The sequence below is a fragment of the Anopheles funestus genome, unplaced genomic scaffold (genome assembly GCF_943734845.2).
Source record: "Anopheles funestus unplaced genomic scaffold, idAnoFuneDA-416_04 scaffold_84_ctg1, whole genome shotgun sequence".
Lineage (NCBI taxonomy): Eukaryota > Metazoa > Arthropoda > Insecta > Diptera > Culicidae > Anopheles > Anopheles funestus.
The window spans coordinates 1-8,664 of NW_026045274.1; positions in this window are offsets into that span (position 1 = coordinate 1).

Here is an 8,664-nt window from a genome sequence, read left to right on the forward strand (position 1 = left end):
AAAAACCTAACTTTTTCTTAAAAACCTAACTTATACCAAAACTAACTTTTTCGAAAAAACCTAACTTATACCAAAACTAACTTTTAAGAAAAAACCTAATTTATACCAAAACTAACTTTTTCGAAAAAACCTAACTTATACCAAAACTAACTTTTTCTTAAAAACCTAACTTTTTCGAAAAAACCTAACTTATACCAAAACTAACTTTTTCTAAAAAACCTAACTTTTTCATAAAAACCTAACTTATACCAAAACTAACTTTTTCGAAAAAACCTAACTTATATTAAAACTAACTTTTTCTCAAAAACCTAACTTATACCAAAACTAACTTTTTCGAAAAAACCTAACTTATACCAAAACTAACTTTTTCTTAAAAACCTAACTTATACCAAAACTAACTTTTTCGAAAAAACCTAACTTATACCAAAACTAACTTTTTCTAAAAAACCTTACTTGGGGCGGCCCGGTGGTGCATGTGAAAAACGGCGCCCGTCCACACGGCAGGGACCGGGTTCAAATCCCATCTGGACCGTCCCCCCGTAGCATGGACTGACTATTCTGCTACGTGGTAAAATAAGTCTTGATACGGCCAGGCCGTTCTAACCGAGCAAAAAAAAAAAAAATAAAAAATAAAAAACCTTACTTTTTCGAAAAAACCTAACTTATACCAAAACTAACTTTTTCTAAAAAACCTAACTTTTTCATAATAACCTAACTTATACCAAAACTAACTTTTTCGAAAAAACCTAACTTATATTAAAACTAACTTTTTCTCAAAAACCTAACTTATACCAAAACTAACTTTTTCTAAAAAACCTAACTTATACCAAAACTAACTTTTTCGAAAAAACCTAACTTATACCAAAACTAACTTTTTCATAAAAACCTAACTTATACCAAAACTAACTTTTTCTTAAAAACCTAACTTATACCAAAACTAACTTTTTCGAAAAAACCTAACTTATACCAAAACTAACTTTTTCTAAAAAACCTTACTTTTTCGAAAAAACCTAACTTTTACCAAAACTAACTTTTTCGAAAAAACCTAACTTTTTCATAAAAACCTAACTTATACCAAAACTAACTTTTTCTAAAAAACCTTACTTTTTCGAAAAAACCTAACTTTTACCAAAACTAACTTTTTCGAAAAAACCTAACTTTTTCATAAAAACCTAACTTATACCAAAACTAACTTTTTCGAAAAAACCTAACTTATACCAAAACTAACTTTTTCTAAAAAACCTTACTTTTTCGAAAAAACCTAACTTATACCAAAACTAACTTTTTCTAAAAAACCTTACTTTTTCGAAAAAACCTAACTTTTACCAAAACTAACTTTTTCGAAAAAACCTAACTTTTTCATAAAAACCTAACTTATACCAAAACTAACTTTTTCATAAAAACCTAACTTATACCAAAACTAACTTTTTCGAAAAAACCTAACTTTTTCGAAAAAACCTAACTTATACCAAAACTAACTTTTTCGAAAAAACCTAACTTATACCAAAACTAACTTTTTCGAAAAAACCTAACTTATACCAAAACTAACTTTTTCTAAAAAACCTAACTTATACCAAAACTAACTTTTTCGAAAAAACCTAACTTATACCAAAACTAACTTTTTCTAAAAAACCTTACTTTTTCGAAAAAACCTAACTTATACCAAAACTAACTTTTTCTAAAAAACCTAACTTTTTCATAAAAACCTAACTTATACCAAAACTAACTTTTTCGAAAAAACCTAACTTATATTAAAACTAACTTTTTCTCAAAAACCTAACTTATACCAAAACTAACTTTTTCTAAAAAACCTAACTTATACCAAAACTAACTTTTTCGAAAAAACCTAACTTTTTCGAAAAAACCTAACTTATACCAAAACTAACTTTTTCGAAAAAACCTAACTTATACCAAAACTAACTTTTTCGAAAAAACCTAACTTATACCAAAACTAACTTTTTCTAAAAAACCTTACTTTTTCGAAAAAACCTAACTTTTACCAAAACTAACTTTTTCGAAAAAACCTAACTTTTTCATAAAAACCTAACTTATACCAAAACTAACTTTTTCGAAAAAACCTAACTTTTTCTCAAAAACCTAACTTTTACCAAAACTAACTTTTTCGAAAAAACCTAACTTATACCAAAACTAACTTTTTCTAAAAAACCTAACTTTTACCAAAACTAACTTTTTCGAAAAAACCTAACTTATACCAAAACTTACTTTTTCTAAAAAACCTAACTTATACCAAAACTAACTTTTTCTAAAAAACCTAACTTATACCAAAACTAACTTTTTCGAAAAAACCTAACTTATACCAAAACTAACTTTTTCTCAAAAACCTAACTTATACCAAAACTAACTTTTTCGAAAAAACCTAACTTATACCAAAACTAACTTTTTCTTAAAAACCTAACTTATACCAAAACTAACTTTTTCGAAAAAACCTAACTTATACCAAAACTAACTTTTTCTAAAAAACCTAACTTATACCAAAACTAACTTTTTCGAAAAAACCTAACTTATACCAAAACTAACTTTTTCATAAAAACCTAACTTATACCAAAACTAACTTTTTCGAAAAAACCTAACTTATACCAAAACTAACTTTTTCGAAAAAACCTAACTTATACCAAAACTAACTTTTTCTCAAAAACCTAACTTATACCAAAACTAACTTTTTCGAAAAAACCTAACTTATACCAAAACTAACTTTTTCTTAAAAACCTAACTTATACCAAAACTAACTTTTTCGAAAAAACCTAACTTATACCAAAACTAACTTTTTCTCAAAAACCTAACTTTTACCAAAACTAACTTTTTCGAAAAAACCTAACTTATACCAAAACTAACTTTTTCATAAAAACCTAACTTATACCAAAACTAACTTTTTCGAAAAAACCTAACTTATACCAAAACTTACTTTTTCTAAAAAACCTAACTTATACCAAAACTAACTTTTTCTAAAAAACCTAACTTATACCAAAACTAACTTTTTCGAAAAAACCTAATTTATACCAAAACTAACTTTTTCGAAAAAACCTAACTTATACCAAAACTAACTTTTTCTCAAAAACCTAACTTATACCAAAACTAACTTTTTCGAAAAAACCTAACTTATACCAAAACTAACTTTTTCTTAAAAACCTAACTTATACCAAAACTAACTTTTTCGAAAAAACCTAACTTATACCAAAACTAACTTTTTCTAAAAAACCTAACTTATACCAAAACTAACTTTTTCTAAAAAACCTAACTTATACCAAAACTAACTTTTTCTTAAAAACCTAACTTATACCAAAACTAACTTTTTCGAAAAAACCTAACTTATACCAAAACTAACTTTTTCGAAAAAACCTAACTTATACCAAAACTAACTTTTTCTAAAAAACCTAACTTATACCAAAACTAACTTTTTCTAAAAAACCTAACTTATACCAAAACTAACTTTTTCTAAAAAACCTAACTTATACCAAAACTAACTTTTTCTTAAAAACCTAACTTATACCAAAACTAACTTTTTCTTAAAAACCTAACTTTTTCTTAAAAACCTAACTTATACCAAAACTAACTTTTTCGAAAAAACCTAACTTATACCAAAACTAACTTTTTCGAAAAAACCTAACTTTTTCTAAAAAACCTAACTTTTACCAAATCTAACTTATTATAAAAAACCTAACTTTTTCTCAAAAACCTAACTTATACCAAAACTAACTTTTTCTTAAAAACCTAACTTTTTCTTAAAAATCTAACTTTTTCTTAAAAACCTAACTTATACCAAAACTAACTTTTTCTAAAAAACCTAACTTATACCAAAACTAACTTTTTCTTAAAAACCTAACTTTTTCTTAAAAACCTAACTTATACCAAAACTAACTTTTTCGAAAAAACCTAACTTATGCCAAAACTAACTTTTTCTTAAAAACCTAACTTATACCAAAACTAACTTTTTCGAAAAAACCTAACTTATACCAAAACTAACTTTTTCTAAAAAACCTAACTTATACCAAAACTAACTTTTTCTTAAAAACCTAACTTATACCAAAACTAACTTTTTCTTAAAAACCTAACTTTTTCTTAAAAACCTAACTTATACCAAAACTAACTTTTTCGAAAAAACCTAACTTATACCAAAACTAACTTTTTCGAAAAAACCTAACTTTTTCTAAAAAACCTAACTTTTACCAAATCTAACTTATTATAAAAAACCTAACTTTTTCTCAAAAACCTAACTTATACCAAAACTAACTTTTTCTTAAAAACCTAACTTATACCAAAACTAACTTTTTCGAAAAAACCTAACTTATACCAAAACTAACTTTTTCTAAAAAACCTAACTTATACCAAAACTAACTTTTTCTAAAAAACCTAACTTATACCAAAACTAACTTTTTCTTAAAAACCTAACTTATACCAAAACTAACTTTTTCGAAAAAACCTAACTTATACCAAAACTAACTTTTTCTAAAAAACCTAACTTATACCAAAACTAACTTTTTCTTAAAAACCTAACTTATACCAAAACTAACTTTTTCTTAAAAACCTAACTTATACCAAAACTAACTTTTTCGAAAAAACCTAACTTATACCAAAACTAACTTTTTCGAAAAAACCTAACTTTTTCTAAAAAACCTAACTTTTACCAAATCTAACTTATTATAAAAAACCTAACTTTTTCTCAAAAACCTAACTTATACCAAAACTAACTTTTTCTTAAAAACCTAACTTTTTCTTAAAAATCTAACTTTTTCTTAAAAACCTAACTTATACCAAAACTAACTTTTTCTAAAAAACCTAACTTATACCAAAACTAACTTTTTCTTAAAAACCTAACTTTTTCTTAAAAACCTAACTTATACCAAAACTAACTTTTTCGAAAAAACCTAACTTATGCCAAAACTAACTTTTTCGAAAAAACCTAATTTATACCAAAACTAACTTTTTCGAAAAAACCTAACTTTTACCAAAACTAACTTTTTCGAAAAAACCTAACTTTTTCATAAAAACCTAACTTATACCAAAACTAACTTTTTCGAAAAAACCTAACTTATACCAAAACTAACTTTTTCGAAAAAACCTAACTTTTTCTAAAAAACCTAACTTTTTCTAAAAAACCTATCTTATACCAAAACTAACTTTTTCTTAAAAACCTAACTTTTTCGAAAAAACCTAACTTATACCAAAACTAACTTTTTCTAAAAAACCTAACTTACACCAAAACTAACTTTTTCTTAAAAACCTTACTTTTTCGAAAAAACCTAACTTTTACCAAAACTAACTTTTTCGAAAAAACATAACTTTTTCATAAAAACCTAACTTATACCAAAACTAACTTTTTCGAAAAAACCTAACTTATACTAAAACTAACTTATTCTAAAAAAAATAACTTATACCAAAACTAGCTTTTTCTTAAAAACCTAACTTATACCAAAACTAACTTTTTCGAAAAAACCTAACTTTTACCAAAACTAACTTTTTCTAAAAAACCTATCTTATACCAAAACTAACTTTTTCCTAAAAACCTAACTTTTTCGAAAAAACCTAACTTATACCAAAACTAATTTTTTCGAAAAAACCTAACTTTTTCTCAAAAACCTAACTTATACCAAAACTAACTTTTTCTAAAAAACCTAACTTATACCAAAACTAACTTTTTCGAAAAAACCTAACTTTTTCTCAAAAACCTAACTTTTACCAAAACTAACTTTTTCGAAAAAAACCTAACTTATACCAAAACTAACTTTTTCGAAAAAACCTAACTTATACCAAAACTAACTTTTTTTAAAAAACCTAACTTATACCAAAACTAACTTTTTCGAAAAAACCTAACTTATACCAAAACTAACTTTTTCGAAAAAACCTAACTTTTTCTTAAAAACCTAACTTATACCAAAACTAACTTTTTCGAAAAAACCTAATTTATACCAAAACTAACTTTTTCGAAAAAACCTAACTTATACCAAAACTAACTTTTTCGAAAAAACCTAACTTATACCAAAACTAACTTTTTCTAAAAAACCTAACTTATACCAAAACTAACTTTTTCACAAAAACCTAACTTATACCAAAACTAACTTTTTCGAAAAAACCTAACTTTTTCATAAAAACCTAACTTATACCAAAACTAACTTTTTCGAAAAAACCTAACTTTTTCGAAAAAACCTAACTTATACCAAAACTAACTTTTTCGAAAAAACCTAACTTATACCAAAACTAACTTTTTCGAAAAAACCTAACTTATACCAAAACTAACTTTTTCGAAAAAACCTAACTTATACCAAAACTAACTTTTTCGAAAAAACCTAACTTATACCAAAACTAACTTTTTTGAAAAAACCTAACTTATACCAAAACTAACTTTTTCGAAAAAACCTAACTTATACCAAAACTAACTTTTTCTTAAAAACCTAACTTATACCAAAACTAACTTTTTCTTAAAAACCTAACTTATACCAAAACTAACTTTTTCTTAAAAACCTAACTTTTTCTTAAAACCCTAAATTATACCAAAACTAACTTTTTTTCAAAAACCTAACTTTCTCTTAAAAACCTAACTTTTTCTTAAAAATCTAACTCATACCAAAACTAACTTTTTCTCAAAAACCTAACTTATACCAAAACTAACTTTTTCGAAAAAACCTAACTTTTTCTAAAAAACCTAACTTATACCAAAACTAACTTTTTCTAAAAAACCTAACTTTTTCGAAAAAACCTAACTTATACCAAAACTAACTTTTTCGAAAAAACCTTACTTATACCAAAACTAACTTTTTCGAAAAAACCTAACTTATACCAAAACTAACTTTTTCTAAAAAACCTAACTTATACCAAAACTAACTTTTTCGAAAAAACCTAACTTTTTTCGACAAAACCTAACTTATACCAAAACTAACTTTTTCGAAAAAACCTAACTTTTACCAAAACTAACTTATTCAAAAAAACCTAACTTTTTCTCAAAAACCTAACTTATACCAAAACTAACTTTTTTTTAAAAACCTAACTTTTTCTTAAAAACCTAACTTATACCAAAACTAACTTTTTCGAAAAAACCTAACTTATACTAAAACTAACTTTTTCGAAAAAACCTAACTTATACCAAAACTAACTTTTTCTCAAAAACCTAACTTATACCAAAACTAACTTTTTCGAAAAAACCTTACTTATACCAAAACTAACTTTTTCGAAAAAACCTAACTTATACCAAAACTAACTTTTTCTAAAAAACCTAACTTATACCAAAACTAACTTTTTCTAAAAAACCTAACTTTTTCGAAAAAACCTAACTTATACCAAAACTAACTTTTTCGAAAAAACCTAACTTATACCAAAACTAACTTTTTCTTAAAAACCTAACTTATACCAAAACTAACTTTTTCGAAAAAACCTAACTTATACCAAAACTAACTTTTTCTTAAAAACCTAACTTTTACCAAAACTAACTTTTTCTAAAAAACCTAACTTATACCAAAACTAACTTTTTCTTAAAAACCTAACTTTTTCGAAAAAACCTATTTTATACCTAAACTAACTTTTTCTAAAAAACCTAACTTATACCAAAACTAACTTTTTCTTAAAAACCTAACTTTTTCCAAAACTAACTTTTTCTTAAAAACCTATCTTATACCAAAACTAACTTTTTCTAAAAAACCTAACTTTTTCGAAAAAACCTAACTTATACCAAAACTAACTTTTTCTAAAAAACCTAACTTTTTCGAAAAAACCTAACTTATACCAAAACTAACTTTTTCTAAAAAACCTAACTTATACTAAAACTTACTTATTCTAAAAAAAATAACTTATACCAAAACTAGCTTTTTCTTAAAAACCTAACTTATACCAAAACTAACTTTTTCGAAAAAACCTAACTTTTACCAAAACTAACTTTTTCTAAAAAACCTATCTTATACCAAAACTAACTTTTTCTTAAAAACCTAACTTTTTCGAAAAAACCTAACTTATACCAAAACTAACTTTTTCGAAAAAACCTAACTTTTTCTCAAAAACCTAACTTATACCAAAACTAACTTTTTCTAAAAAACCTAACTTATACCAAAACTAACTTTTTCTTAAAAACCTAACTTATACCAAAACTAACTTTTTCTTAAAAACCTAACTTATACCAAAACTAACTTTTTCTTAAAAACCTAACTTTTTCTTAAAACCCTAAATTATACCAAAACTAACTTTTTTTCAAAAACCTAACTTTCTCTTAAAAACCTAACTTTTTCTTAAAAATCTAACTCATACCAAAACTAACTTTTTCTCAAAAACCTAACTTATACCAAAACTAACTTTTTCGAAAAAACCTAACTTTTTCGAAAAAACCTAACTTATACCAAAACTAACTTTTTCGAAAAAACCTAACTTATACCAAAACTAACTTTTTCGAAAAAACCTAACTTTTTCTAAAAAACCTAACTTATACCAAAACTAACTTTTTCTAAAAAACCTAACTTTTTCGAAAAAACCTAACTTATACCAAAACTAACTTTTTCGAAAAAACCTAACTTATACCAAAACTAACTTTTTCTTAAAAACCTAACTTATACCAAAACTAACTTTTTCGAAAAAACCTAACTTATACCAAAACTAACTTTTTCTCAAAAACCTAACTTATACCAAAACTAGCTTTTTCGAAAAAACCTAACTTATACCAAAACTAAC